General features: G+C 42.6%; 1 protein-coding gene across 1 annotated transcript in view; it reads left to right on the top strand.

Moving 5' to 3' along the window:
- Positions 1–14280, top strand: part of CABLES1 (Cdk5 and Abl enzyme substrate 1) — a 76417-nt gene that overhangs the window by 22311 nt on the left and 39826 nt on the right. The window lies entirely within an intron of this gene.

The following is a 14280-nucleotide window of genomic DNA, read 5'->3' as shown; positions in this document are numbered from 1 at the left end:
CCATTGCTGCTTGCTCCCTCTGCGGCCACTCCATTAGCCTGGGCACTTACAAGACATTTGCTCAGTCTTGAAGAGGAGTGAGGAGCAGAGAATTACAGAAGACCATAAAATCAACTAATGAGACACACAAGCAGTGTGAAATACGATGTACCCCAAGCTCAAATACAACATACCCCAAGCTAGAAGGTTAGCATGATCCTCATGCCTGTGCAGAAAATTGCCATGAGCTTGGCTGGAAAGCAACAGAAATACTTCCAGTAATGAGCATGGTCCCAGCTAGCTGGGGCAGTCAAATTTGCTTGCCTGTTTATCAGTGTTCCCAAGTTGAAAGGCTGATAGAAAGTGCTTCCTGATCAGCATGATAAATGGAATTTTGCATGATAATTATGTTTACAGCAGGACAGATGTACTAATAACACGTCCCCTAAAGACTTCAAATGAGCTATAAAAGAACCAAATCTCTGCTGAAAATGCTGGCAGCAGTAGTATTAATTGTGTGAGTTACAGCTGATAATTGTCTTGTTTCATTTGAATGAGGCAGTCAGCTATTAATGGCTTGTGCTCTGTAGTACCAAAACAGCAGACTGCGCAAAATCTGTCAGTCTCGATAATATAGTTATATATATTAGCAGTGCATCCTAATGGACATACTCTAGTGGCTAGGGAAGGGAAGAAGTGTTACAGTTAATTTCTAATGCTGTTTCATCTTTTATATCAAAATACTTGCTTTTGTGCCTTCAGGAAGAGAACTTATTTTTCTTATCTACAAATTGTTTGATGTAAGACAATGCCTGCAGTAAAAAAACAAACTTTCTTTGTGGTTATTGAGGATTGAAATGGAGAATGACTAATTAGCTGTCTTGTTCCACTTATCTCTTCCACACTCTTGATATGAATGAACATCTTACCCTTTATTTTATGTGCATGAAACATCCCACTGTTCTGCAGATCTGTTACAGAGTATGCATAAGTGTGCAAGTGCATGGAGTTATACATATATATTAGATGTGACCTGAAAACCTGTTAGAGATAAGTTATCAAGCCTAATTTTTAAAATAGCACTAAAATGAAGTCCAAATCGGTGCTCATACTAGGTCTTGTGCTAGGTTTACAGTTTAAATAAAGACCTTGTAGGTAACTAACCAAATTTAAAACCCTGCTGGTCTAAACTGAATTACTTTTTGTGACATCCTAATTCATTTGCATTCCCAAAGCGTGTTTCATTTAATCTGCGGTAAGTTGAGCTGCAGATAGTATCCCAGAGGAGCACACTTCTAGCAGTCCTAACCCCCATCCTTGCTCTGGCTGATTAATCTGTAAATCCTTCAAAATTTCTCTCCCATGCTATTACATCAAAGCATCCCCGAGTAAAACATGTGAGCAGAATCCTGAGATGTGTTCCCTTAGCATGAGAAGGACTCTTTGTGTATTTCATTAGGCAATACTTCGGGGTATTTTGTGGGGAAACAGGCGGTTGACTTTCTAAAGAGTGCAAGATGTGTTCATTCGTTAGCAAAAGAGAACTGATGGCCTGGAAAAACTGCCTGGAGATGCTCTGTAAAAATTGTCCTTGGTTCCTTGTAACCTTTCATCAACTTAATTCATTGCTAACGAGCTGCAAGTTCATTGCAATTCATTGCAAAGCTTTAAAATTGCCACTGAGTCAAATGACAAAGATGTTTTATGTTATCAAGAAAAATCCTTCGATTGATGGAGGACTAAGCAGTAGTGCAGCGCTGAAAAAGGTCTTGGGCCCCTTGTCTCTAAAGGGTGTTAGTGGAAGTGCAGCAATTTTGAGAAGAGAAAGGAGGGGGGAGATCAGAAAAACAGAAAATCTTTGTTAGCTTACATCTGCATAGGTTTTATCCTTATGCCTGCTCACCCTAGGGAAATGGTAATGTGATTGATTTGTTCCAGGCAGACAGGCAAAGCCTAAAATATGAAATATACCCGTATCTGCAATAGCTTAGTATTTTTTCTTCGTAAAACCAAGTCCATGTATATAAACAAATGAAACAGCACCAACAAAAAATACTAAAGAAAAAAAGAGTCTCAGCTAAAGAAGAGCTAAATAATTTTTTGCATCTATAGTCATGGCATTTGCCATTCAAAGGTCTGTTACTCTGCCTACAGTTGTACTTAGCATACTACAGCTGTAACCACAAAACTACTGCCAGTCCCTGGAAATCATTCACCTTGGGCAGCCAGCTTTGCTGGGAAGATTTGGAAATGTTGAGTGGCATCTTACACCCTTTTAAATGCTTTGTTAATAAAGCTTATGGCAATCCTTTTTGACAAGGGAGATGTCTGTCATCAAATGTGGGATTGTGGAAGCCATCCCTGCCTCTGCTGAGCCTAGGAAGCAGAGGAAGGAGATCCACTAACAAACTGCCCCTCTTGGGATTTTACTGTCATTTTTAGACTTTTTCCCCACATCTCCTTAGTGTATAGGCCCCCATCTGAAGTCATGTACAGGGTATATAAACTCACCATAGGCAGCTTAATGTTTGTGTTAACAATTTGTTTGTGATGGAAAGATCTGGGTAACTCAGATCCTCCAGACTTCCTGTAAGGTTAGGGTGTGAACCTGTTCTCAATTTATCATCTCTAACAGAAGATGTGTTGCAACTGTATTACTAATGATTGCTTTATCTTTTTTTTTTTCTTATATGCGCTGTAGATAAGATCAGGTCAAGGGCTCAAGAGACATTTGAAGTGGGTCACTGTGACATAAGGGTAGGTCAGCCAACCTCTTCTTTGCATAATATGAATGCAGCATATCTTTTGGGTGTGCTGGGGAGAGACTGAACATGTCAAGAATCATCACTGGCGTTACTTGGTACAGCAAACAATGTGCTTTAAGAGGGCTGCCTGCTCTTGCATCTGCCTGAGCTGCTGCCTCTGGTTCTTCCTGGCACAGCATGGCTGCACGTGAAGATAGTGAACACAGCACTGACATGGGTGAACCAAGGCAGGGGAGCTCACCAAGTATGTAGATGTGAAATGTGGATCTTGTGCTGCCTTCTAATAATGCTGGTCTTAAAGCAGCCCTCTAAATTGCGCTTTGTTGGCCAGATTTGTCACTATGACATGTTTTTTTATTGCTCTGATAATCATAGAATCCTAGAATGGTTTGGGTTGGAAGGGACCTTAAAGATCATCTAGTTCCAACCCCCCTGCCATGGGCAGGGACACCCTCCACTAGGCCAGGCTGCTCAAAGCCCCGTCCAACCTGGCCTTGAACACTGCCAGGGAGGGGGCAGCCACAGCTTCTCTGGGCAGCCTGTTCTAGTACCTCACCACCCTCACAGGAAAGAATTTCTTATATCTAATCTAAATTTACCCTCTCTCAGTTTAAAACCATTACCCCTTGTCCTATCACAACAGGCACCAGTAAAGAGTTCTCCGATCTTTCCTGTAGCCCCCTTTAAGTACTGGAAGGCCAGTATAAGGTCTCCCTGGAGCCTTCTCTTCTCCAGGCTGAACAACCCCAACTCTCTCAGCCTGTCCTCACAGGGGAGCTGCACCAGCCCTCTGATCATCTTTTTGGCCTCCTCTGGACCCACTGGAGCGGGTCCATGTCTTTGTTATGCTGGGGGCCCCAGAACTGGACACAGAACTCCAGGTGGGGTCCCACGAAAGCAGAGTAGAGGGCAAGAATCACCTCCCTCGACCTGCTGGCCACACTTCTCTTGATACAGACCAGGATACGGTTGGCTTTCTGGGCTGTGAGTGCACATTGCTGGCTCATAGTCAGTTTTCCATCCACTAATACTCCCAAGTCCTTCTCTGCAGGGCTGTTCTCAACCCACACATTGCCCAGCCTGTATTTGTGCTTGGGATTGCCCCAACGCATGTGCAGGACCTTGCACTTGGCCTTGCTGAACTTCATGATGTTTGCACGGACCCACCTTTTAAGCCTGGATGGCATTCCCTTCCCTCCAATGTGTCAACCGCAGCACGCAGCTTGGTGTTGTCGGCAAACTTGATGAGAGTGCACTTCTCCTTACTACGTTGGAGACTGCTCGAATTACCAGAATAAGCATTATTTCTGTACATCTGATAACCCAGCACTTTGACGGTGTGTGGGGAATAAAAGAATATAAAAGGCTATAAATTTGGGACCTATTCAGGTCTTTACATCCTGATGCTTCTGGGGTAGCAGAGCAGCGTGTGTTCCCTGAGTTGAGTGAGTGGGGACAGTGCTCTTGAAAGAGGCTGTTCATGGTAGAGAGGAGGGGGGATGTTTTCTGAGCCTGTGGCCTCTGCTGATTGCAATGTATGTTCTTGGGGAAGTATTGGTCCCAGGAAAAGCCAGTTCCACAGCCTGCAGATGTAGGCTGCATTTGCCAAGTTAATGAAAGGTTCAATAGGGTCACTGCTGGGTACTCTGTTGTGAAAACAGTCAGGAAGGCTTCTTGGCAAGCTTCTCTAAATATCGGACACTACTGTATCACCATACCTTGAAAGTGAGAAAAAGATACAGCTTCACAACCAAATGTTACCAGTATTATGAGGATCCCCATAATACTTGTGTACTGGGGGAAGGGAGACTGAGGGTTCCTCACAGAGATGAGATGTCTTAAATGTCACTCTCTAAACCATGATTGGTCTTTGTATGTGTACTTGTGATAAGCTGTGCCATCATGTTTGGTTTGTAGCTGGTCTTTCACCCTGTTGATCATACGAACTAAATGTTCTGAATGGAGTAATCTGGTTTCTGAAAACATGTAAGTTTTTAATAGAGATCTGAATCAGGAGAGAGCAACTTCAGGCTGGGAATGTGCCAATTACAATATACTGTACTGAGCAAGGGACCTCAACAGAGAGAGAAGAAAATTGTCTAATCCTCTGCTACCACCTATCAACCCAGCGCCTGGTAACAGGAAGATGCTGTGCCCAGTCACAGTGGCAGGGACAGAGGGAAAGAGAAACTAGTTTGCTTTTCCCAGAGCAATTACTCTGGTTGGCTCCAGGATCTCTCCCTAGTGAGAAGAGCAGGGAAGAAGCCAGCTCTCTCTTGCAAGCCCCAGGCCCACAAGCTCACAGGCATGTTGAAGCACTTCTGCTGGACAATAAGGACCTTCCTGTACTGTAACTGATCTTGTTGTAGTGTTTTTGAAACGTGTCTCCGTTATTGCAAATATGTTTTTAAGTGTAAGCAAATGCAATATTTTAGGTAAATACATCTTTTTATACTCAAATGTCTTTGGTAATAAAACTGACTGTCCATGAACTAACTGGCAAAAAGGCATTAATCCCTGTGGATGTAATAATATTTCAAATTATGGCAGTGGACTCTTCTGTGTTTCACAGATATCCAAAAGTATACCCAGTATTGGATATCTAAGCTATCCAATATTTGACTTCTCTGAACCATATGAATTGACTTGGGCTTTAGTGATGCATGGCCAGGGAAAGGAGAGCATTGACTCCTGGGTATGTAATAGGAGGGTGGGAAAAGCGCATGATCCCGAGGGAATTTGTAGCAAACGTGCCCAGAACTAAATCCAAAGTATGCACCATTAAGCACTCTGATTGCCACCACCTGTGCCAGCATTCATCTCCCATGCATGAAATGCCTCATGCTAGCTTTCACTTCTTCAGTTTGATCTTTTTGTCCTGCTCACTTAAGGGGACTTTCTTTTTTCTATCAAAGAACTTTATCCAGGCAATTCACAGTGTCTAGGATACATCATTTTAGCAATGAGATTTATTAAGTGCCTGTTCAGATCTCTTCTAAGCCTAATGTTAAGATGTGGGATTGCAGAATATGTTTTCCCAGATGTGCATCTGGAGGCAAGACAGGGATATGAGGTTGGGCTGTAGGTAACCTAAGAAATACCACAAATGAAATAGAGGAAGAGAAACAGGAAAAGGCAGCAGTTTTAATTGCATAGTTATGTATGCAGGCTAGAATTAAAGTCTTTTTTTCAGATGACTTAGTAGTGCATATATGTGTTTCCATGTGTTATGGTATCTACTGCATATAGCCTTGACTTGCAAGTGAGTTTCTTCGTTAATTCCAGAACTTTGGCTGCTCTGAAATACAACATGATGAGATTTAATACTTCAGAAACTGCTCTTGCAGTGTAGCTTACTAAAGTAATGTCCTTCGTTGAAGTGTTGATTTGTCATTTCTTTTCTTAGGAATAGGTATCCTTAGGATGTGACTTTTAACGAGCAACAGACCTAAATATTCATTGTTTTACGGTGCAGAGTTTGTCAGGCAGAAACAACACATGAAGAATCTGTTAAGATTAATGTTGATCAGACAAAGGCTATTATGGTGTGGGTTTTACTGTAGAAAGAGGACATAAGGATGGGAGAAATTGTGTGTTCTTTACAGTCCTATTATATCTGCTTTGGCAAGCATCCTTGTTTTCATAAGGACACATGATTAATCATGTTGTTTGCTCCTTTGCTAGTTTTGAGTGTTTTTAATTAAGCTGGTGCCCATCGATACCTTACCATGATAATATGTGTTAGGTTATGAGGTAATGGCTGTTCCGAAAGATATAGCTGTGGCAGCGTTCAGGCATACTCAAAATAAATCACTGTGCACAAGCGTTCTGAAAGCTATCACATTGCTGCAGAGTCAGGAAAGTGAAAACAGTGAATCTGTAAATCATTGGTTACAGATAATAGAAGATGTAGATTTTAGGTGCTTCAGGATCTGTGAGAGCTCTGCTGTCTTTAAATGTGTCTTAACTGAATTGCAGCTGTAGCTCCTCATTATGGCTTGGGTAGAGCCAACAGTAGGAGGATTGGATGCAGAGGCAGCTGCCTGCAGAGGGAGAATGGTAGGTTTCAAGCAAGATCCATCTTCAGTGAATTGGGAATCCAGCTGACGAAGGTGAAAATGAAAGGGCCCCTAGAATCAACAACATGTGGTGATTGCTCTTCCATTCTCCCTAGACTCAACCCTGTTTTTTTTCCTTCACTAGAGATTTCATCAATGCCTGATTTTGAATGCATTTCCTCCCAGAATCATGTCTTCTAGCAAGACTAATAATTAATATATCAAGTTGAATTGTGCCATGCTAAAAACCTCCCCCAAAACCAGTTCTACCATACCTTCTGGTTTTCTGCATACATGTGTATACATACTCACACTATACAGATGCTTTGTCAGCGAACAGCTTGCTTCTCAGCAATTGCAGTATAAGTCTTCTGTCTTCACAGTGCTGGTACTCCTCATCTTATATTTGATATAACCAGACTCCGATGATCCCTGTGGGACACTGGGACAGAGCAGCGCTCAAATTTTGTGGGCCATTTGAATGATCACGTGTGTAAAGCTACATAATAATTTGTGAACAGAGCACTGTTGCATTGGCACACTATGAAAGGTCACTATTATGTTGATTTCCTTCATTTTCTTACTTCTTTCTTTTTTGTATTCTGTATTTGACATGACTGTGATTTACACAAAAAATCCTACCTTCGGGATGGCAGTGTAGGTATTTTTTAAGCTGAGATATCACATGCAGACAGGTCAGCAGGCAGCAGTTTGAGTGCTGTGTGTTTTGAAGCTTCTGCCTTGGGCATTGTAGGAGGATGAGGCTTGGAGCAGGAGTTGTATGGCAATATAGGTAGGATACTCGGCGCAGGGCAGACATCTGGTTTGGGAGGAGTCTGGCATGGAGGCAGGTTCATGCCATAGCTCTCCCCTCATCCCCTTGTTTTCTGCCCATCTTCCTGCTCACCTCGGAAAGGTTGGTGGAGACCAGGGAGACATTTGGCATGGCATTATTCTCCTCATTATTGCTAGCTTAAGGTCTGAAGATGTGTCTCCTTGCAATACGTACCCCAAGAGGAGCAGGTTGTTGGGGGTCCTGCTAGCTTAAGATTTCCATGTTGGAGACTTTCCTTCACAGCTCACGGCAGAAGGCTGTTGTCTTAAACCATGTTTGCATTTCTTCCTGACTGTAGGTGACGGCTAAATAGAGGTCTCTTGATATATTCTCTGTGTGTTTGGGCTGGTCTGCTGAATTAACAAAATAACCCATTTTCAGCGTTCACCAGATGCTTTTAACTCCTGTTTTAGGCAGCCTTGCCAAGACACTGCGTAGCTTGTTAGTCCTAAATGATGTTCTTTGCAGAGAATGGCTCTGCTGCGTAATTATGATAGCACACAGTTAAATACCCCTTTATATCAGTTTGGGTAGCTCTGGAAACTCTGTTTCCCTTAGTAATTTTCAATAGTCTCAGGGTTTGTTTTTCCTGTGTTTGCGTTCCTGTGATATTGGCAAAAGATAGCTAGAAAATGAGCTGGGACATAGGAATCCCAGTAAAAACTTCAGAGGGAGGGCGAGAGGTGACTCATTAGTGGGTCTTTCATCTGGGTTCATGCTGGGTAATGGAGTCAGGGGTCAGGAAGTGAATGGGGATTCGTACACAGATGATGTCTTGTATAATATTTCAGAAGAGTGTATTAATTGATGTCAGCTTAGCCTGGGCGTTTGGTCAGAGGCGTGCAGCTGGCAGGCTGAGGAGTCAAAGTCGCTTTTAGGTTTCCCCAGGGTGACGAAGGGTCTGGGGCTGCTGGGGACAGGGCATTGCCTGCGTCTGGCAGCTCTCTGCTGACTGCCTGCTCCCCTGGCCCAGGAGACAGCCAGCAGCTGCGTTTGTTTATACCCAAACCGTAACTCCAAAGGAATTAGGGAAAAGAGTGGTAAATGTACCTTATTCAAAACTTACCGTTGCTTGGAAGATATGTTTGTGACCAGCATGTGCTGAAGGAACTAAAATACTGAACAGTCAGAATTTGTTGTTGACTAGAGACCAGAACTGTATTTTTTTTATATATATACTTACTTGCAATACATATTATATATACCTATTTATATTTTTTTCCCATTGTATCACCTAGAAGCCTGATCTTACATCTCATTGAATACTCTCCTTGTTTTCTTTTTACTGTTCAAGCCGTTTTGGTGCCGGAGGGAACAGTGTGAAGCACAATGAAAAAACAGCCCGAGGGTTGCTGTTCCCATAGAGGTAGGATCAAAGTGATGCTCTGCCTGGTTTGACCTATGGATGTTACACATCCAAAGCATGTTTTGGTAACTCCCCAGGAAGTGTTTGCAAAGGACTAGGTTGGCTTTTGGGCAAGAGCTTCTCTTTGACTCCAGAGCTGACACCTTGCAGAAGAGTGGATGGGTAGCAGAGAGATACCTTCCATTTCCACGCCTAGGCAGGCCCCAAGCTATCCTCACAGGTATTCTGATCTCATTCCCCTGTGCTGCAAGTTTTATAACTTTATTTCCACTTCCCTTTTGTATGTAACGAGGGAATTCCTGCTCATAGGATACAGCTTTTGTGATGAAGGGACAGTGAAAATAAGGAATTCAACATTTTCCAAGTGCCAAGAAGTCTTGTACTTTTCTGATGCTCCCAAGCCACAATATTAGAAATACAGTTGTGACCAGAAGGTAATAGCCCTGTTGTTTCTGCCCCATGGCTCTTCTTCATGCAAGTTCATTTTCCCTGGCCACCTGAAGGGAGTGGGTGACCCAGTGGGCATGTGAACTACCAGCAGTCTTCAGCTACTGAAATGTCTTTGCCCTCCCAAGTTCTCCCATTAGTGTTTAATGCAGTCAGCAGATGTTCAGATTATTATCTCTTGTGTGTCCCGTCATCACTGCATCTCAGAAGGGATTCAGTTGTCCCAGACAAAGCAGAGAAGCTTGTCCTGAGAGATGCTTTTGTTCTGTGAGCCAATGGCACCCACACTACTAGCTTCAGCCATTGTAGCTTTGTTATTTTAGCAGAAGCAAGGGCGATCTACACCCACAACTTTCACAAAAATTAGGCGTATTTAAAATGCAGCTTTTTCTTCCTGGTTTTGTAGCTGTGCTAGAAAGTCATTACACATGGATTTATTTTTCCTTATCTGTTGGATTATCATCGGCTTCCTTCCTTCCTTCCTGGATTAATTTATCCAGTGTTCTGATTGCAGTTCCATTTTTTTATCACCTCCTGTCTGTGGGGCTTAAGACTTTGTATGTTTAACATAATTGAGCTGAGTATTTGCAGCAGTTGACAGAGAAGATAATTTTCCACCGATTGATGAGTTGGTTACAGTGAATCTTTTTGCAGTCTACTCACTTTGACTGTTTGCTGTTTTGGTTACAGACCTGCCTTATTTTATTTGTCATTGGATTTTATTTGATTTTTTGCAACTGAGCCACGTATTAATCTGACTTTGGAGGGGGGAAACAGAGACAACATTTTAGATTTTAAGAAACTTCCACAGAGATTCAGACAGCTGGTCAAAAAGAAATCCAGTATGCAAACAGGGTCATGAATATCTTAGAAAACAGCTGTTTAAAATACCAGGGCATCAAATAGATCTTTAGTCTCTTTCTTTGGACTGGGCTTGGAATTTGGTTGTAGGGTGTTGTTAATTTCTGGGCTCATGTAACAATTGCACAGGGAACAGGGAGGAAACAGAAAAAAAAATAATTGAGATAGATTCTTAAGGGAAAGTGGTATTACATGATTTTAAAACAGAAAAAATCCATAAGTGGCATGAGACTGTGACTGACAATGTCTTAACAGGGACTGATAGTTAGAAATAGGAGATCATCACCTTTCCAGAGCTAAACTGCTTTCTTCGGTGTGCATGGGGTGGGGGGAGACAGGGGTGAGTTTGGTGTACCTGGGATGTGGTAGTTAAACTAGGAGGATTTTTTTTAAGGCTTTCCCTGAACGAGGAGAAATTTACATTTTTACTGAAACATCATTAATTTTGTTATTAAGGGCAATTCTATTTTAGTGTGTGTTATCTGGCTGACATTTACTCTGAACAAGCTTTAAAACATTTTATATTGAAAATGCATTGCCTAAAGACTTATCCCAAAGCCTAAATCCTGTATGAGTCACATAGTGCTGTTTTGTTTTGATCTGCCTATAGATACTCTTTCTTAGCCCTAATTATTATTGAAATAGGACATTTTTTATTATAAAATAGGTACCAACACAGCTTTACATCAGAATGATGATAATGTATGATAGAGAACGGTTTGGGTTATTTCAGTTTAAGTGTCTACATATAGCAGCTGTTACAGCACATTAATCAATTTTTAGAAAATAACCCTTTAGAAGTTGTATAGACAAGCCCTGACTGCTTGCCTGAAGAAAGATGATAAATTAATTTAAATATTAAACACCAGTTGAGGCGATTAATTTTTAATGAAAAGAATGAAAAACTGGTTTCACTTGCATTCCCTTGAACACCCTTTCAAAAGCTTTGCTTTTCCAAAATTGTTCTTTTCCTGTGTGTGTGGCACAGGATGCGACTTGGTTCACAGCAGGTAGGTTTATTAGTTAGCGTTTCTTGTATAATATCCAGCTGTGGAAAGCTTATAAAATACTGGTATTTAGGTCATCTTAATTAGACCTCAAAATAAGATTTAAGATAAAGTGGAATAATTGCGCATATTTCATTGCGGCTGAGCTTCTTCAGTGAAAAGAAAGTGCAATTCCTGGGCAATATGAACTGTTTTCAGCAGAATTGCTGCTGCAGACCTGCCCCACTGGTGCTCTGTGATTGTGCAGGGAGCTGAACCGATTAATGATTTTGGGGAGAGGTGAAAGATGTGGCAGGTTTCAGCTGGGTTGAATGCTGGACCGGGTGTCCTTGTCTCACTGCTACTGATACCAGCACAGGGAGGGGATTGGGCTGGGGCAGCCCCCATTTTTATCACTGCAGGGTTCTGTGTGACCCATGCTTCATTGGGATGATTTGAGGGAGGGGGTTATCTGCTTCCTTCCTTCCTAGATGAATTTATCCAGAGTTGTGCTTATGTTCATACTAGTTAAGAGAGCTGAGGTGTCAGTGCTCTTACCCCAAGCCTGGGTGAGCAAAGTTTTCCCCCGCTTCTTTGTGCAGACTCACTTGTCGTGTAAGGTCCTCAAAGTACTGCAAAAATCACTACCAGTGAAAGTCAGTGTCAGCTCTTGTGCCAAGAGAGGTGGCAGCGATCCCCATCCAGCCTGTGTTGCATTCAGGGTTAGCAAGCAAAAACCAGGAGGCGGCATCCCTGGTGCTGGGTTTAAGAAGTTGTGACCGGCAAGGAAAGCCAAAGGCATCTGAACAGTCAGCAGCATTTAAAACTGCCCTGGAGTTGTTGAAATGCAGTTGTGTGTATTTCTGCCAATTTATGCATCTGCCTTAATAACAGATGCAAATGTAGGCTCTTCAAAGCCATCTCCACCAAGCCATTGGCAATGAAGTTGAGGATGGTGTGTAACTTTGGGCGAGGAGAGACTTGGAGGAGGGTTGCAGTGGCAGCTGGAATATGCATCTGGTGTTGTACAAGTGCCTTTATGGCACCTGCCAGGCATCTAAGGGAAATAATGTGTGACTAGTTTGATAAATTTAATACAGAGAAGGTGGCAAGGTTGTACTGTTTTTTATCTCTTTGACTAACAACACTTAAAGTACGCTTTCGTTGTTGTAACACCGCAAGATGGGAGGGTGCCATAATTTAAGTGTCTTAAGGTAATGACATATAAAAAGATATTAAAAAGCAACAGCTATCATCTGCTACATCAGCAGTGCTGGTAGTGAAGCCTCCAAGATTTGTTTATGGACCAATGTAACTGAAAATGGAGGGGGAGCTCCTCCTGATCTGAATTTCTCCCTAGGAGAGCATCTCTATGTCCTCTGGCTGTGGATGGAGCCAAGGGAGCACCCATGGGCACAGGAGTCCGATGTTTGTTCTCTCCTTTCTTGTGTACGCCAGCAAGTTCAGCGCAACCTGAAGTGCAGGCTTTATTTTTTCTTAGCATTTTGAAGGTGTATCCTATCTTGCACCAGATCTTCTGAATTTCTAGTTTAGACAAAGCCTGAGGGGATTTAAGTTTGCATATTTTCCTAAGAGGATTACGCTTCACACTTAGTTGCTCTAAAAATTGTTTAGGATTTTTTTCTAAGTACACAAAAAGCTGCACACACATTCAAACTGTCCTGAAATGTGTTGTCTGGAGGTTAGTGACAGAAATCTGGTGTTTGAACTAGTAGTAAACTGAATCACTGAACCTCAGAGTTATTTTGAACTGAAAAACATTTCAGTAATCAGATTTGCAGCATGGCTGCAGGAACAGTTGTAGCAGCACAACTGGAGGGGCTAGCAAATTGCAAGAAGGATTAAAAACTGCTTACACTGGCATCAAACAGTTTATTGTGATAATACAGCCCAGGAATAAATTAATGAGCACCATTCCCAGCACGGGGGTGCTTATAATGTTGTAAAGGGGAAACTTTACTTGCAGGTCAAGGGACTAAGGCAGGTCAGTGAGAAGGATATTAAGGTAACTGGGTAAAAAATAGTGGTAGTCTATGAGGACTTTTATCGTTTAAGTTCACACTCACAAAATCACTGGCAAGGCACTGTACACCTTGGCAGTGGCCCCTAGGAGCGATGGGTACTGACACTCCTCGTGCTAGCCGGGTGCTGCAGCACAGCGCCTTCGCTCCGCTGGCCGTTGCAGCTGCTTAACACCCACCCATGGCGTCATTTTGATGATTGCCAGCTTAACTTTTTATTATGTGCCTGCAGTTGGGCTGTATCTTATACCTTTTTCTTTTTTGTGCGTGTGTATTTTTGGTGTCTCTTGGAGGGCTGGGTGCAGCTCCTCGTTTCGTGATGCCGTTGGGTTGTTTGGAGGTTGTGGAGCGTCAATTGCGGCTAAAACCAAGCCTGTACTGGGGCTTCTTCCCAGCCCACTAGAACAGACAGAAAACTTGAAATGCTAATATTTCCTTACTTCATTTCACTGAAGGTGGAGGAGGGATCTGACTCAGCCATAGAAGACTGGTTTAAAACAGGACTAAACTAATCTGTGCTGCTCAGAGGGATGGTCAGAGGTCCCTTTTAAAATGCTGGTGTGTGCCCAGCGCTGCTGGCTCCATCATCTTTCATCTCTCTTCAGTCACTCCTCACAGAAGCCATGAGATGGACATCACTGAGAGTGGCATTTATTTGGTAAAAAGGGCAAGGGGCAAAGAGAAGTAAGTGACTCTTGTGGCAGTGTGAATGACAGGCAGTCTCTGTAGATATACATCTGCGTTATTTTATCAAAGAAGTGTACTTGTAGCATTGCAAACTATACCACAGCAAATGTGGAACTGGTGTTAGGTGGGTGTTAAACCCCTGAAGGAAGGAAAACCTGAAAGCACAAGCTGAGGAGGAGCTGTTGGGAAGTTTCAACTTCTGTTGCTTGTGTGAAGCTTGTATGAACTAAGTTTGCTTCTTGTTGGGATCAAAT

The sequence above is a fragment of the Athene noctua genome, chromosome 2, assembly GCF_965140245.1.
Source record: "Athene noctua chromosome 2, bAthNoc1.hap1.1, whole genome shotgun sequence".
Lineage (NCBI taxonomy): Eukaryota > Metazoa > Chordata > Aves > Strigiformes > Strigidae > Athene > Athene noctua.
This window is presented reverse-complemented; position numbering and strand designations above follow the sequence as displayed.